The sequence below is a fragment of the Rhyacophila brunnea genome, unplaced genomic scaffold (assembly GCF_057557595.1).
Source record: "Rhyacophila brunnea isolate RB1 unplaced genomic scaffold, BYU_Rbru_1.0 scaffold_6, whole genome shotgun sequence".
Lineage (NCBI taxonomy): Eukaryota > Metazoa > Arthropoda > Insecta > Trichoptera > Rhyacophilidae > Rhyacophila > Rhyacophila brunnea.
The window spans coordinates 1,769,290-1,790,305 of NW_028233276.1; positions in this window are offsets into that span (position 1 = coordinate 1,769,290).

Sequence of the window (21,016 nt, forward strand, 5' to 3'; positions counted from 1 at the left end):
AAGTCCAGTGATGTCCCTAGGTAAAGTGCAGACGATTGCAGTCCCCTTTTAATTTTAGTCACTAATTATTCTAAAATAGGTAGGTATATGATTATTTATGATTAAAATAATGCCGGTTTTCAATGCAGTGACCTCATCTCCGCTTCATGGAAAACCGCCACATCTCTCAATAGTTGTAATATTCGTAGTCGTTCCTTCATTCGCAGCCATACCTAAACAACGCATGACCTGCCTACCCCCACGGGACGTCACTGTGCAGGTCTTTCTCAGGGGCACGCAGGGTGCGAGCTTCGTATGCTCGAGTTTTTAGAAAGGATTACTCAATAATGTCCTTATCTTATCCATGTTGGGTTGTCGGTAACAGAGCTAGTAAAGCTGTGGTGTGCTATTAATCTGTTATTTTAAGGCGGAAAGGAGATTGGCCCAGCGCTCCCAAGTCCCAAATCTTTAGCCACGATGGCTCTGAAGGTTGACTAGGTTTTTCTGTCGAGGATTTCCTGGTCAGTTTTATGATGCCGGTCGATCGCCATTCGCCCCATGCTGTTAGCGATAGCAGACACTGCATTACCCGGAGATCGCCATATAACGGATAGAACATGCTAGCTCGGAATTTCCCAACTTTGACTATTTAATTGGCAATGTGCATACTTAGGGCCACCACCCGTTCACTACCAACTAGGAATTCCAATCCCGGGATCCCGAGCTATTTTCGATACCTATGAATCACGGGATTGATAAACATAATCCCGAAATTTTCGGGATTGATTTTTTTTTATCAATTTTTAAGGAAAATAAAATAAAAACGTAACAGAAAAGATACTTTTAATAACAAATAACTACATTAGAAATAAACTGAGTTTGATTTATACCCATGTGTAAGTTGCCGATTCATTTTATTTTTTCACATAAATTAATAAAAATGAGAAAGATTGGAAAAAAACAATGCTTCGCACTATTAACAAAGTAATTCCACCATGATCTCATACGTATTACGGCAGTTACATAATATTTGGCTGACTACTTAGATTTATGAAGCGGAAAGGCTATAAGTAGGGATGATTTGCTTTACTATTTTAAATCTCGCTAACCCATTCATTAAGTCTTTACTATCAGAAACAGCAATCTCATATTAAATTCACATTATTATTCATATTACAATTTTATTTACTCCATTAAACTTATGTATTTCCAAGATTGAACGTATACATATTAACAATAAATGTCTTAAATAGTATAAATTATACTAGATTTATTTTTGACCGATTTTATCAATGTTATTTGTAAATATAAAAATTTTATATCAACAATGGAAAAAATGCCATGATGAAAATGATTGTCAAATTGTAACCCCGAAATCCCGGGATCAGAATTTTGGCTCGGGATTGAATTCCCTTCTACCAACACTAACGCTAAATAATAGTTATTAGAAAACGTCTTATTCTCGTTTCTACAAGATTTTAAAATTAAATATCGGAATATTATATCTACCAGGTTTTTTTTTTATTTTCTGTTGAATCATATAAACTTGACAATTCTATGTATTAATAAATACTTTTTTTGTATTTGATAGAAATACTGAATAAATATTATAGAATACAGAAATGTCATTTTGACATTTCATATTGATTTCCATAGTAGGTAACGCACGTACTATATATTAATAATTTAGTTGCTAGGACTGGACACAGAAGAAAAAAATTGACTGAACAAACAAGAATACGAGCTAATAAAAACGTGGTAAAATGCCTACGTGGAGGCCGAGTGGTGACATATTGTTCACTTATGAAGTCGCGCGGGTTCAAATGCCGAGTCTTGCAAATAGATTTTATATTGTTTTTCAATATGTTTTTGGACCCAGCTCAACCTTTCATGTCTAAGTTAAACTTACACCTATTACGGAACCTCTTTGTGAGGCGGCCAAGATTCACATCGGGCTGTAAAGCTAATAAAATAAAACTATGTCAAATTTGATTGTAGACGAAAAAAATCTTAGGTATTGACAGAGTATAAAGTATAAGTAAAATATTATACCATTGTGAATTGGGAAATATTGCTGACCAATGGGAAGTGATTTGGAAATATTTATTGTTTACATTCACTATTTTCTTGTTGTCATTGTCAGTGAACTTGAAAAGTCAAATTCTTGTAGCGGAAATCGGAAATGTATTGCTTTGATAGTGAGATAAGGCTATCAATTTTCCGAGAAAATTACCAACATTAATGTTTACTTTAGTCGTAGGTATTAGATATAATAGATGTCATGTCATAATATCATTGACGTATTATTAAAACTTAACCATCTTTTCATATAATACATATACAGATAATAAAATTATTTGTAATTGTATTATATAAAAACCTATTACAATAACAAAAGTGTAATATTATTATTATCGGTGGCAGATCGAGATATTCGTATGCCTCTTTTGTGAAGACTCTGTTGGATAGAAGTACAGCTTATAACAAACGAAAAGAATGACAAATCAAATAAGCGCGAGGTACGGTACGATAGCTTTCGTATAAAACCAAGCATAATGAGAGGGAAGAGAAGCAGCAGGCACACAGAAAAATGGTATGCACCTGCCCTATTTAAATGTATGAACGAAATTGACAACAAGATATTTTGTGGGCTTATATTTTTTAGTTAAAAACAATCAAAACAAAATTTTACCTATGCAAAATCATAATATTATTGTCAGTTTTTTTGGTGAGATTGGGGCTGAGCCATATAACTTCTAGGTATATCAATGACTAATGACATTTTACAATACAAAAACTTTTGAATTACTTTCAATGTCATTGTTTTATTATTTTGTGATACAGAAGTATATTAGAGTAAAAACAGGGTTTTTTCTAATTGTTTATGGTACTTAGTCATAAATACACTTTTTGTTAAGCGCCTGAAAAAGAAGCGTGAAAAATGTTGAGGAAAAAGTAAATTGAATAAATTTAATTCCGAATCTTCATTTCATTCATTTCGAGCCATGTAATGTTTGTAAACGGTTTTATAATTTATTGTGACTTTACAATAAAGAAAATGATGTAGTATAGGCATGGCCCCCACATCCTGAAGCGGGGCCTCCAGGCTAGGATCTTTGGCTACCTATCGCTAAGGATAAAGGCAGTGTGACGTTCTACAGTATCGTTTTCCAAATGGTGTACGCAGTAAAATTAACGTGTATATTTAGTGATTTTGTATATTTTAATACCTACATCCATTTAAACTATGGAGTTGTCGAGTATTCATTGAAACACAATTAAAAATTGTATCGTACAACCACATAATTTTAAATACAAATATCATTGAAGGAGAATAGCGCTGCAGGCGACTTTTTTTTACTATTAAAGCAAATTTGTGATGTGTATTTATCTCAATTATCTGGTAGACTCGCCTCGCCGGGCCCCCAGGCTAGAGCCCTGTCAGCTCCCCCCTTGTGGGGGCCATGAGTATAAGCGAGTTTTTTGTTTGAAAGGGCCCAATTTTTTCAGAAAATATTGATGTAGGTACCTTTTTTATGTTTATGTAAGATTTTTGTAGAACTTTGAACACAGTACGCGTCAGATAATGGGAGGCGGGCGGCTTTTGCGTAATCCGTCACTGGCTATTACTAGGTCAATAATATTATTGCAACGACTAGGAATTCATCGATGGTAGGTAGGTAGGTGTTATGTCTAGACATAAATTCTGAATATTCATATTATAAATATTATAATAATATATTATTATTATGTAGGTAGTCACGTACTTTTATAAAATGCGTTCAATATAAATAAATATAAATTGTTTCCATGGCGTTTTCAGTATTCTGATACAATGATCCTAAAACTTTGTAAAATACAAAGATCGTATGTTTATCGATGTGTAATTTATCGATTGCTAATACGTCATCCGAAAGGGGCCTCTATCGTGACAATAACTGTTTACACGTAAAAGTGCTGCTGTCTCTCCAATCTCAATCTTCAAGAGTAAGCGAGACGCGATGTTGTCATTTTATGGTACTATTTGACAGATCGTAAAAATCGGTTTCCCTCAAAATGAGTCTCTCCGCGGTGTAGTTCGTTTTTTTTGCTGGCAGGTTCACCACTATCGTTCTACTGCGCAGGTGCAGATCGAAAAAATCCCAACTGTCGCATGACAACTCAGAAGCTTCCGAACTTTATTGATTCATGCATGCAATCTTGCAACTTGCATGACAACTTTTATTGTTATGGCCTTTATAATACGTACTGTCAGCAGTAAATCCGTGCACGTGTAAACGGGGTATTACTTGTAGTTATGTAGGTAAAGGATTTGAATTTAATCGTATCAGTCGTGTGTTTTCGGAAATACGATGATGAAGAAGAATAAGCTCTTTTGCGGGGGGGGGGGGGAGGCGGTGCTGAGACTTGGAGAGTGAAGCCTCACTAGTAACATAATTATTATATATTGTCACCTCAATACTACAGCTAGGTAACTCTAATTTGGTTATTGTTGGGGAAATGAAATTTAAACTAAAAATTAAATAATATGCAATTCTATGAACGCCCACGCTGGCCGAGTGGCTTAAATGCCGGCCTATAGAGTCGAGGGTCCCAGGTTCGAATCCTGGGTCTGGCAAGTAAACATATTGTTTTTCAATTTGTGTATGAGTCAGAGTATGGACCTAATAGGTTGAGCAAGTGGCTGACATCCATTTCTCGTAAAAACAAAAATCTGTCAATACAAACCTCCACTCTGTGGAGGCCCATATGATCCTATTAGGATCGGACATGGTCGAAAGAAAAGAAGAAAAGTATGAACGAATATTGTACTTACTTATATATTATATTATTTTATATATTATATATGTTATGTACATGAACACAAAAATAAGCAATCTAACAAAAAAACCGTTTCATTCTTTGTGTCTTCGTTTTCTAATTAGAGCAATTTTAAATTTTCAAAACGTTTAAAAGCCTGTTATCTCATGATTTTACTTTTGTTGGTTGGTGAGTTCTTCCTTGAGGGCGACGATATTTAATGCATTTATGGTTTAAAAGTTATCTAATATTTTCAAACACAAAATTAATACAGTACCCATTACATTCTGACTTACCTAATTTTATCGTTTTGTAGAGAAGGAAATGTAGAACCATATTCAATAACTATCTCAAAAACAGTGAAAATCTAGCTATCTAGTTGTAGTATTGAGGTGACGATATACAATAAAATGTACTTTATATTGAAAATATTATGTATTTTTAACATAGTAACAAATAGCCATTACTAAATAAAACATTTTGTTTGAGGAAAAATGCTAGCTGTTTAATTAATAAGTTTTGTTGACATTTGTTTGCAAGGAGAGGGGGAGAGTAGGGGTCTACGATAAGTGTTAATAAGCAAAGTAAAGATTGTACCCAATTTGGTAAAGATAAAAAAATTAAACTTAGAAGAGGTCATATAGAAAATAAAACAGGTTTATTAGCTTCATTTTAGCAATATAAGTAGAAAAAAACGAGAATACAGTAAATGCTAATATTAATTTCTCACACTGATAAAACCATTAAACTTACATACTTTACATAAACTTACGTAGTATAGAATAATTTAAAGACAATTATTTTCATTTTGGAAAAAAAGTTCTGTGAGGCTAAACCTCCTCGCACATAGAATTTCGTCGCGACTGCAACACGTCGAATTAGTCGATGTGATGTTGTCGTCCTGCCGCATATAGCAAATTTCACTCGACATGGGGTGCAGTTAGAATAGAAAAATATTGGATGTGCAGAAGTTGCTTTTTTACTCGTTTTTAGCCGTGTGACGCCATTATATCGGCATGGTCTTGCCTGTGCGCGCGGAAGATAGTGCAACATTGCGGGTAGATTTGATTTATAACCGTACTCTAGTCGAGACGATTTTATTTATGCGACCGGGCTAACGGTCAAGGAAATATTACGCAGAAACTGTTAATGACTGAATTTTTTTCCAAAATGGCGGCATTTCTCAAAGGGTGCCAAAGTAGCGCCTGGCAGATTCGTAATCATTGAAAAAACCAAGTCAGAAGCAGTCAAAAATCTTTGTCCCTCCGACATTTTCAGGTTCACTCTGGCAAACCAGATTATATCTACGAAAATTTAGAGTAGGCATTGATACTTTGTCTTCATTCACCTTTTAAAAAAACATACTGACAAAAGTTGTATTTTTCTCTTTCTTTCTTTTAATAAACCATGTCTTTTATTCAACGAATAATTCACAAGATTTGATAATTAAATTCTATATATTGAACATGCATAACTTGAAAACACTTCAGATATACCTATATCTACTACGATATCAGTAGATATACCGGTTCAAAACCCTCGAACATTGTATTATTTTCAAATGTGATTTTTTCTAGTAGGTAGTTTTAAGTTATGTTTCTGTCTTTTATTTCGCGTACTCTAAAATGTGCCACTATTACGCAGTGCACTACCTCCACCTAAGCCCACAGGATGTCACTGCACCCAATGAGCTACGTTTTATCATAACATTTGAAATCACACTCTTGCATATTTTATGACAATACTTTATTAAAAAAGTGACGTGTACCTATGTAAATATAAAGACTGATAAATAATGTGCAAAAAGTATGCCATTAACCTCGTTTACAAAGTCACCCGTTTAACTAGGCTGGCCATATTTTTAATGAACCGAAACAGAACAAGTTATACTAAGGGACAAATATATTTTTTAATTAAAATTTCCACTAATTTCTACGTCAAATAATTATGGAAAAATCTACAAAATCAATATGATTTTACACAATGGTTTCTAAATTTAGATACCAATGAAGTACTTGTATGCAAAAATATTTTTTTACAATTATTACTTGTTTGTCTGACATCAATTGATTTATTTGAAGTTTGTAATTGAGGGATTTTAATTCTATACATTTGTGATACAACTGTTAATGATAAGCTAAATACAACAGGGCATTAGGTCTAATAACAGCAGTGTAGTGAAACAGTTATGTATTAGTAGGCGTGAAACGATATCATAAACAGTGAGGATACATAGATATATTGTGACCTCACTGGGAATCGAACCTGGAGCCCTCGGATGATAGCTCAGTGCCTTACGCATAGAACCACGAGGATGGACAGCATAAGTAGACACTGAAGACTAGTGCCATGCCCCAACGCTTCAAAAATCTCCATGCCACCCCCCCTATCAAAATTTCATAGTTAACTAACAAATTCTGAAAAACAAATGAAAATACACATATGCAATACTATTTTTAATTTAACTTTCGTAAGTAAGTATCTCTGAGTATTATATTAGGTGTAAGACTCGGAAGAAAATTAGTGCGATCCTTGTGCTTGATGTGAGCTGCAAAGAGTTTTTGTGTGAGGTACCAATTTGGTGAATTTTAATCTAAAATCTCCACAGATTGTGATATCGAAACGATTTCTTTTTTCAGAAACAAATAGTTTACAGCGCTAAAGCGCCGCATTCAACTGTATATTATGATGGGAATGTCAACAGTAATTTTCTCGGAAAGTCATGGTTACAATATCAAAAAAATATTTTCGAAAATGCATTTAACAAAAAATGTACCAAATATGATTTGCACATTGCCTCCCAAAACATTCAAATTGCCCCCCGGTGAAACACTGTTGTAGACAGTATCAGTGTTGTCAATCGTACTGTAGCTGTAGTGCATTTCGTACTACAATTTTGATCAGCGTACTTAGTACAATAGTAAATAAAATTTATTGTGTAGGTAATATAGTAAAAAATGCGTTTGAAAGTCCTAAACAAAAATTCTCGAAACTGCTGAAAAATTAACAATAATAGTTTGTTATTAAGGCAAATTCTCCAATAATGTTCCCACATATAATTTAATAGATATTTATTAGATATTATTTTAATTTAATAGATATTATTTTAGCAAAAATACTATAATTTTAGCCATTTTTTGTAAAATATTCTACATAAATTCGGTTAACAAAAAATGGCAACACTGGCCAGTAGGTTTAAATATTCCTCTTTGTAAAAAATGAAATAAAATCTAGAAAATTTAATTATGTACAATGGAAAATCTTACATCTGCCACTTTGATTGATGGCGAACAACGAATAGGTGCCCGAATGACAAATTTATGTAAATTCAAACGATTAACTTTCAAATTCAGTCAATGACGTAGGTAGGTATAAGCCGGCATAAGCACTGATGTCTGCTAAATAATGAGATAAGGTTGTCGTGCTGTAGTGTTCTCAAACTTTTCTATTGATGATTCTGATACGTCCGACGTCGTTACATGTAAGTTGTACGCATGAAGTTCATCGTGGGACACTTATTCGTGCGCCGCAGTACGTGAAACATGAGTTCGTATAACATTTTATCAAATGACGAGTTCTTCGTTAAACATTTCACCGTGGAATACGTTTGTACGTATCTTCTAATGCGGCGATAGTTTGCAAATAGTACTGTACACGGTGAAATGTTCAACGAAGAACTCGTCATTTGATTAAATGTTACAAATAAGTGTCCTGCGGTTACAACTTAACTGTTTACGTCCAAATTTCCGGATACGGTCCGACGTACCTACCTATAAAATCTATCACTGCGATCACAGAACAGATTAATAAATAGAATTCCGATAGGCAATGATATCCCAATACACTACATTTTGATACAGGGTTTTGAATGTGTGAGTGTTCTACGAAAATGAACCACACATTGTAGACGTGCGATATTGAATGAGCGTCAGTGCACTAAACGAGAGCAGTTGTCAGAACGAAATACAAGCGTATTCTTGACACGTGTTGAAGTTTACCCCATATTCTTACACACTCGAAATCGGTTGCCTGTTTCATCACACTCGTTAGGTATTTCAGTTCTCTGAACGCGACCCTATATACGATTCTTGAAATATAAAGTCATCAAAAGGGAAGTGAAAATACCAATATTAGCATATTTGATTAATGCCAACGTAGGTACGTTATAAATTCTAAGATTATTTATTAAAATATATTTGGTTATGCAAAACAATATAATATTATAAGAAAATAAAAGGATATATTTCTTTTCTTAATAAGTAATTAAAACCATCAAAGATAATCATTACTGTGATTAAAGCTAGTATTTTCTATGCATTTCATAGCAATAAATAAGTCAATGAGGAAGGAAAGCTTTAGGATCGAAAGCTTATGTTTTACTTTCAAAAAAGGATTTTTCCTCTAGAAAAGATCCATTTAACGGCCCACATGCTCAGCGTAGGTCAAAATTGAGTTTTTATTGTATTTTCAAACCATGATCCTGGACATTCCTTAAGTGTTGTAGATAATCTATTTATAGAATTTTTAAGCCATATTATCCTTTATATTTATTTTAAACATTTGATGACTGCATAAAGTATTTTTATTACATAAAATAGTATTCTTTTAAACCTCTCGCTCTAATGTTTTAGAATGTAGTCATATATCGGTACATAACTGTGCAGTGGTGTTAAGATTTTTTATATTTATTAATTTTTAATCGCATTTATAAAACCATTAGTACATAGGTTGCCGTTTATATTTCGGGAATTGGCAACACTGGTGTTGCTAGGTGCAATTTGACTTCTGTATTTTGAAGTTTGACATTTTTAACGGCAAAAGTACTTAGAATGTTTTAACAAACAGACGCTTTTTATTTTTTTTTAATTCATTTGAAAAATTTATCTCGGCCAAAAATGGAATTAACTCGTGAAAATTTTCGTGCGATTATTTTTCACAACTTTCGACGTGGATTATCGTAGGAACAGTGCATTACTGAACTTAGTGGTTTATATGGTGACGAAGCACCATCAAAAACTACGGTATATCACTGGTTTAGCGAATTTTATCGTGGTCGTTGTTTGCTCACAGACGAACCGCGTGAAGGTCGTCCAAAATCGGTTGTTTCTCCAGAAAACATCGATGCTGTGCGTGAACTGACAATGCAAGATCGTCATGTGACATACTGTGAGATTGGGGCATCTCTGGGCATTCTTAACACCAGCGTGTATACGATCTTGCATGAACATTTAGGCGTGAAGAAGCGATCGATTGCGATCGATCCCGCATAATTTGACAATCGCACAAAAAAGGCGCGTGTCGATTAATGCAATGAAATGATCAAAAAAATACAATCGAGGTGCTTCAAAAAACGTTTATAAGATTGTTACAGGTGACGAATCTTAGATCTATACGTATGAGCCCAAAAGTAAACAGCAGTCGACCGTATGGGTCTTCCAAAATGAGCTTAAACCAACAAAAGTTGCTCGCGCTCAAGCACTTCGAAGCAAATGGTCGCCTGTTGTTTTCAGAAAAACGGACCATGCCGCAACTGTGCCTTTAGAAAATCGTAGAACAGTCAATTCTGAATGGTACAGAGCCATTTGTTTGCCAGAAGTTTTTGGTGAAATAAGGAAAAGCAACCGCCGGCGTCAAATCATCCTTCATCAAGACAATACGAACTCTCACACATCGGCTCAAACAAGCGCCTATTTGAGTACTCAAAACATCAAATTTATAAGTCATCCGCCGTACAGCTCCGACTTGGCACCAAATGATTTCTTTTTATTCCCGACAGTCAAAGATAAATTGCGTGGTCAACGATTTTCTACGCCAGAAAAGGTGGTTGATGCATTCAAAAACCATGTTTTGGAGTTACCTTCTGTAAAGTGGCAAACATGCTTTTCAGATTGGTTCAAAAGCATGGAAAAGTGTATAAATTATCGTGGAGAATATTTTGAAAAACAATAAAACTGTTTTCATTGATAAAAAAATCATTTTTGTTAGTTGTTCCCGAAATATAAACGGCTACCCTCGTATAATTTATGACGAAATAATTTTTGTAAAATATTTACGATAAAAAATTATATTTGTTTCTTCTGTACTTCCCTGCAGGTTAATTCAGGGCTCTAAATAGATCGGAGTGCACCGAAGCGCCGTTCCGGTTAGAAAAATCGATAAAATCATCGCTCCGTCTCGTTGTAAAATTAATTTGACTGTCTGAGCTAGATATGCCATATAACAAAAAATCTAACACACTTATTTTTATAAAATATAAATAAGTATAAAATTTGAAAACTATGTTAATATCTTCAAATAATTCGCAAGCGCTTCGGTTCGCAAACTTTTCCATTTCGAGCGCTGGGTTTATTCCAACACAGTACTTAACTCAGTAAATAAAACTAGTAATAACAATGTTATGAGACTATGTAAATCATTTACCCCTAAATATGTTGGACATTTTCTTGGCAAGTTCAGCAAGAATTAAGTAAGTATGCCTTTTATGGAAGCTATAGTGTCAGAATAAAACAAATCTAGAGATCATACTCAAATATGTTGTCCTCTTAATTAAAGGGTACGGTACAGCCCATGGCCCACGGGTTGAACACGGCTGCTTTAGTGGTTTACTTTCAAAATCGAAGAATTCTTCATAATTCACATAAAAAGTCTTTTTAGCTCTTTTTCGAAGATAGCTTTCTGTCCAAAATCCAAATCAAGATACATTAACCTCTTCCTTCTAAAAAAAATCTGCACTGCGAGAAGTTTTTACGCTCAATATTAAATATTGTTTAAAATCTCATCGATAGATTTTCTTCACGAAAATGTCCGATATTCAAAATAAATGACAAAACTGAGTTCTGGGGCTGCATTACTAGCTGCCCGAGGCAGTATTGCCAACCGTACTATAATTATAGTATTTGTACTATAGTTTTCGTCTGTGTATTATTTACGATATAAAACAGGTATAGTACGCCCAAAATACTGCAATTTTGAATATCGGAAAAAATACGCAAAAAAACACTCAAATTTAGATATTTCCGTACTATAAAGTGGTTCCAAGTTCTATAATTTTGCAATATAAACAAAATTGGAGAACTTGGACAAAAATTACCGAAAAACGTAAAAAAAGCTCCTTGAATTCGTCGGTAAGCGTTTTTGGTCGGAAGAGACGTACCTAAATAAAAAGAGGTTTCGGAATTTATCATATTCTCTGTTATTTTTACAACGTTTTTATTAGCTCGTATTGTTATTTGTCCGGTGGTTATTTATCCGGTACAAATCTTGCAATCGATTTTTAACTAACTTCCCGACTACCTAGACCTTTGAAGCTTTTAGAATATATCAGAACACGATGCTAATGCATTATTTTAATACCTATAGCCAGTGACGTCCCCAGACAAAATGCCGCCCCATGGCAGCGCCAAAATGCTGCCCCATTTTTACACAGTATTTTTTATCATCCTTTCATGGCTAAAATATCTAAGAGATGTGCTGTATAGATACATTACTAACAAAATTTATACCACTAAATGCCATCTCTGTTTCAATAGACAATATTGCGAGTCCACGGTTTCAGATATGTATATTTATAAATATACCTGACGACTTCCAAAACTCGCGAGTGACGGGCAAACATATTTGGATACATTTTAAATTAGATATGTATGTACCTACCTATAATTCGAAAATCTGCACATGCCATTGCTGGTCATCAAGTACGTCACCTCCACGGACAATGGAAGTAAACTAGACATCGCAAACCCGACAAAAAAACAGTCCGGTTACACCTTGTATGTTAATTAATACATTTTGTTTCCAACCAGAGAGCTGATTTTTTTAATGGAAAGATATTTCCGTCATTACTAAGTTTATGTAGCTATTTCTATATTATACACCTAATGATTCTCTTCGATTTGCCGCCCTTCGAGTAACTGCCGCCCTCAAGCGACACTGCCTATAGCCATCTTTAAGTAGAATTGAATTCATTTTCAGTTAATTCTGTTTTGTATGAAAAGTTATTTCTGGAGAAATCCGTTATCCAATCCACTATTATTGGTTGCTAAGTGGGTGGTCCTAGCAACAAAATTTTTAATATTTCAGTATTCATTATTTCTATATTTTTTTATTTTTTATTTACTTCATATCAAGTACAAGTTTGAGCGGTACTGTTCGGTTATACGGAATACAGCGGAAAACGCATTTTTTTGCGCGAAACTTTAAAAACGTTGTATAGGTATAAAAGTTCTTTTTATCTTGTGATTATTTTTGGTGAGAACCAAAAAACCTATACATTTTCAACATATAACAATGCGTACTATATATTTTTTTTTTAGAAAATACTATATTATTAATTTCTTGGACCACGTACTATAATTCAGTGACAAAGAGATAGCAACACTGGCCCGAGCCCAAATGTGGCCATGTCATCATAACATTAAAGATTTGCCTTTGGCTGTTTGAGAAAACTGAGAATAAAATGATCAATTATTGTAGAAAGGTAGTGAATTCATTTTATACAATTTCAGATTGAATAATGAATGGCGTTTTAAGGTTGCTTACTCATTTTATTACGTAGATACGAGGACATTTTATTGATAAATTTACGCACAGATAAAAAAAACATAGTTGGGTCATTGAAATAATATAATTACCTTTCATTGACCTTATCAATATATTAAATTAATTATGCAATAGGTACCTCATATGCCTAAATTATTAAAAACTTGCGTATTTATTATATTTTTTTTTCGACCATGTCCGATCAAAATAAGATCATATTATGGGCCTCCACAGAGCGGAGGTTTGTATTAATATGTTTAGTTTTTACGAGAAATGGATGTCAGCCACTTGCTCAACTTATTATGTCATAAACAATATGTGTGCTTGACTTGACCCATGATGCTATAGGCCGACGTTAAGCCACGCGGCCATCGCCCATTAAAACTGTTCATTAATTCCGCTAAAACACGTGTTCCCAAGATTTTTCGATTCTCGACCATCTTTTTTAAAATTAAATCTGCGACTATGTCCTATTTTGTATAGCATTTTAATATGGTGAAGAAAACACTATTAATTATAAATTTTACGTGAATACTGTCATATAAAATAAATATATATAAATTGGTTTTTATGCCAAATTTTGGAAAAAGTAGAAATTGGAAAGCACTGAGTGAATCCGTGAAAAGGATTATATTTTTATTAAGAGCGTACTTTAGTGAAACGGAAAAAAATTTTCAACAGTAGGTGCGACGAAATTTGCCACTCGTCGCCAATCGGAGACCGAGAGTCGAGGTGTGCGCACGTCGATTTGTTTTGTCATGGAGTCGGATGAATATATTCTTAAATCGTGTAAAGATGACTAAAAAACTTTACGTAGGTATGTACTTGAAAAAGAAAACATGTCAATGAATATAATATTATTATTAGTAATACAATAATAAACATAACATTAAATGGACGCATGTTGAATTTTTATGACAAATTTAAATTATATTTCGTTCGGCACGCGTCATTTGCACAATCCGCGCATCGCCTAGCCACGATCTTTTTAAACCGTGTCTCAACTGAGGTACATCCTTAAGGGGTCAGGTGCCTTGTGACCGCAGACAATAAAAAGTTTGGACTATATTTGTGCGCTAAGTATGAATAATCTGTAGTTTTTGAAGGAAATATGTATATTATGTCATTATAATGCCCAATCTCTTCGCATTTCAAAAATATTTATTGATTATTATATAAAAATAATATTGTAAACTAATTAATATTTTTTTTTTATTTAACGAATAATTTACAAGATTTAAGAATGTAACATTCTAATTATTGAACATACTTACATAATTTTGAAAACACTTCTGAGAAAATATAATAAATAATATAACCAATAGAAAAAAATCTTTTTTGAAAAAAATACGACACCCAGCAGGAATCGAACGTGCATCTCTCGGCTTTCGCACCCATGCACATATACATAGAGTTGGGTATTTCCCGATAAAATCTCGAGATTCGGATTACCGAAATGTTGAAATTTCGAATTCTCGAGATTTAGGATTTCCAGAAAATGATTCTCGAGAATTCTCGAGATATCGGGAAATTTAAATAAAACCTGTAAAAATCAGTGTAAAACAGACAAATTCCAAAAAAATATGATTTTTTTATTTATGTGAGAAGACAAACAAAATAGAAGTAGGAAACAAAAATAATTTAAAACATTACGTATTAAAATAGAATTTCAAAAAACACAATGCTTTTGACAATCGCGTACGTTTTTGAGACACAAAATTCCCTGATGTTGCAAAAATTGCGCTCATTTTGAGTCGACGTTGGCTTAATTTTGTTAAATGCCCGATCAGTCTTTGAACGTTTTGTGTTTTCTGTCCACTTTTTTCATATAGAAAATTGTTTTTTCAATTAATATTTGATAATAAAGAATCCCGAGGAAAGATTCTCGAGATCCAGGATTTCCCGAAATGTTGAAAATTTCAATTCTCGAGATTCGGGATGAAAAATCTCAAAATTTTCTCGAGAATTCCGGTCGGGAAATTTCCAAAACCCAACTCTACAAATACATACCATGCTATCATACTTAATTGCGACAAATTTTATCTAATGGCCCTTAATACTCTATGAAGCGCTTTCCGAATAGAGTAACTATTGGCGATCGGCTTTTGTATTTTTAAATCAAAGTAGGTGCCTCTTACTTTAATTACTAACCGACGTCACGGATCACTCCAAGATTATTGTAAACATCGTAGTTTGAAATTGAGAATCAAGCCGTATTTTCATGTAGACTGTGCTGTAGAATTTTCCAAAATGATTCTTATCTATATTATTAAATGTTGCATTTTTAATGCAAGCATTACGCAAACCAAGTGTTCCTAAAAATCCGCCCAAAGAGAGAGACAAGAGCTTTTTTTTAGCTCGTCCGCCATTTTCCCCTTCGATCCAATCGGTTTTTTCGGTCTTTCGGTCAGAAGTGTTAAATAATTGATAATTTTATAAAAAATACGGTTATACCATTATCGTATAAATAACATGACATGGTAATAATTTCTTGATTACTGATTTCTAAACAATATTATTTATGCATATTAGAATAGAAATATTAGAATAAAAAAACTACTGCCTTGGAATTTAACTAACTATCCTATTCCGTGCGGCGAACTTGACTAATTCAGCTACCGTTACAATTATTAATCATGCATAAATTTTTTGAACTAATCTAAAATATCGTTACAAAAAATTAACAAGTTAGTTAAAACTAAAATTTGGAGAGATTGGGATAAATTTATTTAATATTACAAAAGATAGGCGCCAATATTAACGGAATTTAAAATACTGAAAGTTTTTCGCGTGATTAGTATCGTATTAGTATAGGATTAGTATTATCGGAAAAGCTCAAGATTCATTCGGTACATTTATTTCTAGGATTGAAGAAGTTTGTTTCTGATGTTTGTTCCAAATTATGTATGTTCAATAAAGAGTATTGCAATCTTAAATCTTGTGTATTTATCCATTAAATACAAATATTTTAATTCAAAATTATATTCAACTTTTAAAAGAATTATTACATAAGATATTTATGATTTTATTAAGCAATTCCGACAACCAATATAATTGCTAGGTATGTTATTTATATAAAAAAAATAACATTTATTCATTCTATGTTACTCATTCAAAGAATAAGTTTGGAGCCGGTAAGATTTAGTACAGATGCCCTCAATTTACATTTTTAGTGTGTGTGTAATCAATGTAAAATACAAAGTACTAGAAAAACTTTTTTTTAATACTTCCTGATTATAAAATGCAATTTTTCAGAAAAAAACTTTGTATGGAAGACAACATAAAATAATGATAGCCTTGTATTGCATTGTGTTTGTATGCTAAATTGCATACTTTCAAGTCTTATTTTAATTTATTTAATTTAATTTTTATATTTTAAACAGGGAGGGTCGGGTTGGGCGGTAACTACATATTAATTATTGGTGCGTCCCTCTCCAGTCTAGGAGTATAATGATATAGCGACATGTAAATTTTCATTCATTCATACGATGTCCGATCCTAATAGGATCATATGGGCCTCCACAGGGTGGAGGTTTGTATTAACAGATTTTTTTACGAGAAATGTATGTCAGCGACTTGATCAACCTATTAAGTCCATCCTCTGACTCATACACAATGATCATACTCATGCGATTCGAACCTGGGACCGACGACACTATAGGCCGACGCTAAAGCCGCGCGACCATCGTGGGATAATGGATAATAATAAATAGCTCATTGATGATATCGGATTGTGTGTAATTGGTAAAACTGCATTATAGACCTGAAACATTATATGGTAATTAATTATATGGTATATAGAGCAGTCGGTTTATTTACATTTTTAGACAGTATGTGTACCTATTCGTAACTGTCTCACCTAAAACGACACTACCAAATTAATCGAATCTAAAGAGCTTATGACCTCTGTATTTATTACATTATACCTATTTACGATGGCCCTCGGCTAGAATACATGCCACTATACTTAACCCAACCAGATTATATACAATCATCTTATTAATGTGACTTGCATGTTTAGTGTAATAAGAAATGCCGAAATAATAAATGGGATTTAATTACTATGACGTAGGTTTCAAACAGTTCACTGTCAGTTGGGTCTCTTTGATTGCCGCAATGGACGTCATAGATTTCTATTTTTGTACGTCGTTACTCACCGTGTAACCAACATCATTAAGGTGCCTTAAAGCTTCTCAAAGAGTCAGACTTAGTGATGTTTTGAAATGGCATTTGGCACTCTACTAATCATGGGACGGAATTTGGCCTCGTTTACGACAGTCTCCTAATTCAATTTTCGCAATTTTCACCCAGTTTCCAGACTGTCTCATGCGTTTCTTTCATTTAGGGCATGCTCGAGGTGGTGGCCAATGTATTTTATAGTATTTTTATAGTTGGAATGTATTACCTAAGTATTTTTTTTTTGAATAATCCATTGTTTTAGTACGTATATTTCATATTTAATTTAATAAAACTGTGTATAACTTGAAATCTTTTTTATTTATAGTGATTCGAATTTTGGTATGACCACAGTTATACGAAATCTAGATTCGATATAACTAAAACAGTTTTCAAGCTATTATTTTTTTTTAAATCGATATTATTTAATTAAAATAAAAATACGTTGAAACTATGAATTATTATTAAAAATATATATCTTCACGTGTTTTTGAGAAAACTTGACTGTAGATAAATATAAGATATACCCGTACACTTGTATAATAATATGCATTAACATTTATCCCGTAAACGAAACACGCCTTCAATATTGGTAATATTTGAGGACATTCGGCGTGCTTTATATTTTTTAGGTTATAGCCTGACCGTAGTGCTGCACTTTGTCTTAACCATCGCTGGTTGTTTTATTTAACAAGCTAATTAATTCACTTAAAGTGCTACTATTTTAATATGTTATCTAAACGCCATGTTGTTGATTTTTTAACAGTTTCACTACGATGTATCCACTCCCGAAATCTTTTCAATAAGGTTATTTTTTTTTATAGAAATTTACATTTTCAGAGATACTTATATCATTTTCAAAATCGTGTTTCCAATCTGACACCTTACATCAGTATACATTTCTGTTAATCTGTCACAAATTAATTGCAATATCGTTTAATACTTTCCATAAATACGATATGCTAGTATTGCACTGTGAAATCTGTCAAACTATTATGAGATTATCCTATCATTGGTTTTATTTCATGACCCGATTAAAATAAACGATTCATTTACTTGCGTTTCAGTTTATTCTTCAAATTTAGAAATTGCATTAATGTGTTGTAACTTCCGCACCTTACCAATTTTAATAAACCTTATCCATGTCTTGCTCTCTCCTATAGGCCTACACATTTACATAATACGTTTTTTATATGATGCATGACAAAAAAATAAATCAAGATAAATATATTATAATGTAATGTTGTCTGAGGGCTTTCTGAAAAGTTTTCGAATACTTGAGGGCCTCTGTTATTTTGCAAAAAATGCACAAATGAGTATGACGTTGGTATTTTAAAAAAATACATACAAATGAATAGATTCTGTTACATAAGGATAAGGAACCATAATAATATACGACTAATAATTATTTTAGGATTACTTACAATGGAAACATTACATTTTTTTGGAACATCAATGCAGTGCTCACCCATTTATTACGATGTTATTCTATTTATAATTGAATTGTATCTAATTTTAGATCACTCAAATAGGTGCCTACCTACGTCATAAACTATCAATATTAAATTAAATTTGTTCTCCACATTTTTTTATAAACCAATTAAAGATGTATTACAGAAATACTTAGGTAACTCGACACGTGGTTTGAAATGGAAAAACGACTATTCGAACGTGTTATATAATCAAAAAATAATGTATGAGTGAGAACCATAAATGTAGACATTACATTTAAAAAAAGGTTCATAACCAATAGTGTTGAATATGAAAAAACTGTTTGTTTTAATAATAAAAAAACTCACTTTATGAGGAAAACATTAAACTTGTCACAACGGTGATTTTTTTTTTGCGAATGAAAATGACGCAATCGATTCGTCAAAAGATTTAAAACGGGATCTCGAAACCATTCCAATCAATTACAATTAACTATTTTTTTATTCAACGAATAATTCACAAGATTTAAGAATGTAACATTCTAATCATTGAACATACATAATTTTGAAAGTAGTAGCTCAATTTGGGAAGCACTTCAGTGAGTATTAAATGGCCAATAGTTAAAAATTTGTCGTAATTAAGTATGACTCCTTTAGCATATTGGAATATGTGCGGGGGCGCGATACCCGAGAGTTGCAGGTTCGATTCCTTTTTACTTTTTTCAAAAAGATTTTTTCTACTGGTTATAATATATTTTCTCAGAAGTGTTTTCAAAATTATGTACCTATATACAATAAATAAATGAAACCAAAATAATTAATATGCATATTTTCTCATGGTACCTATAAAAAAATACCAAAGGCATAACAAAATTCCTGCAACTGATATAAAAGGGGCCCATAATGCAGCAAAGTGCGTAATTGTATTGCCATGTGCAATAATAATTATTTCTAGTAAAGTTTCTAGTCAAAATCAGTCAAAATCTCAGACTCCCAAATACCAAGTCCACTATCTTTCCGTATGTCATGTCCATACCGATTGACAATGCTTACGAAGAGATGCCACTTGAAAACGATCCCCAAATAAGTTAGCGAATGGTTTTACAAATTGGGAGCCATTAATATTTAATTTTTTAAATAAATATTCGTAAGATAAAATTTGTATGTTTTTTGGGGATACCACAATAAGATATGTGTAGGGACCACGAACTAATAATTTAGACATGTACTTAATAGCGCCAAATACTAATTCGAATTTGATATTTCGTAATAAAATTGGAAGCACATGAAATACCAAGATGGCGACCAAAATCACACTTTTTGTTGTTTAATAAAAGATAAATAAAACACATTATATAGGTTTTAAACATTGATTTATATATTAAGATAATATACAGGATTTTACAAAACAAGCTTTAAAATGATTCTTACGATATGCTCACCATGGCACATTATTTCATGCTTTTATACAAAAGTGCGCAATTTGTCGAATTTCCGAGTAATGCCGCCAGATCATAATATAGTAATAATGATTTTTTTAAAATAAATAAATTAGTGCAACGTTTAATTCATAGATAACAGACGTATATATATATATAGATTCGTAATGCTTCAAATACACTCTATAACGATCGGTCATATATATGTCGAAAAACCCGTTTCTTATGTTGGCGTCCTGTGTCACAGGGTGTCACAGAGTGTAAATACGATGTCATAGCTGTCATACAATATGTATGTATAAATGTCGGAATGGCATAGATTTGATCATATACACTAAAACGCTCTTAGCATATATGTGCCCGATCGTCATATAGTCTATTTGAACCTTAAGTTCCATACAAGAAGACGCCCCCTATAATTGGCACCATCTATTGGCGTGACTAGAAGTTTTGAATATGACAACCGCAGATCTGAACCCAAAAAAGTATTAAATACTTTTAATAATACTTAAAATAATTTAATACAATTTCGGTTATATAATTATAGATTTTATAATTATATAAACGAAATTGTGACAAAAATGAATAAAAGTCGATATTTCAATTCAGATAGGTACATTTTATTGCAATGATAATCATATTGACAAATTATGA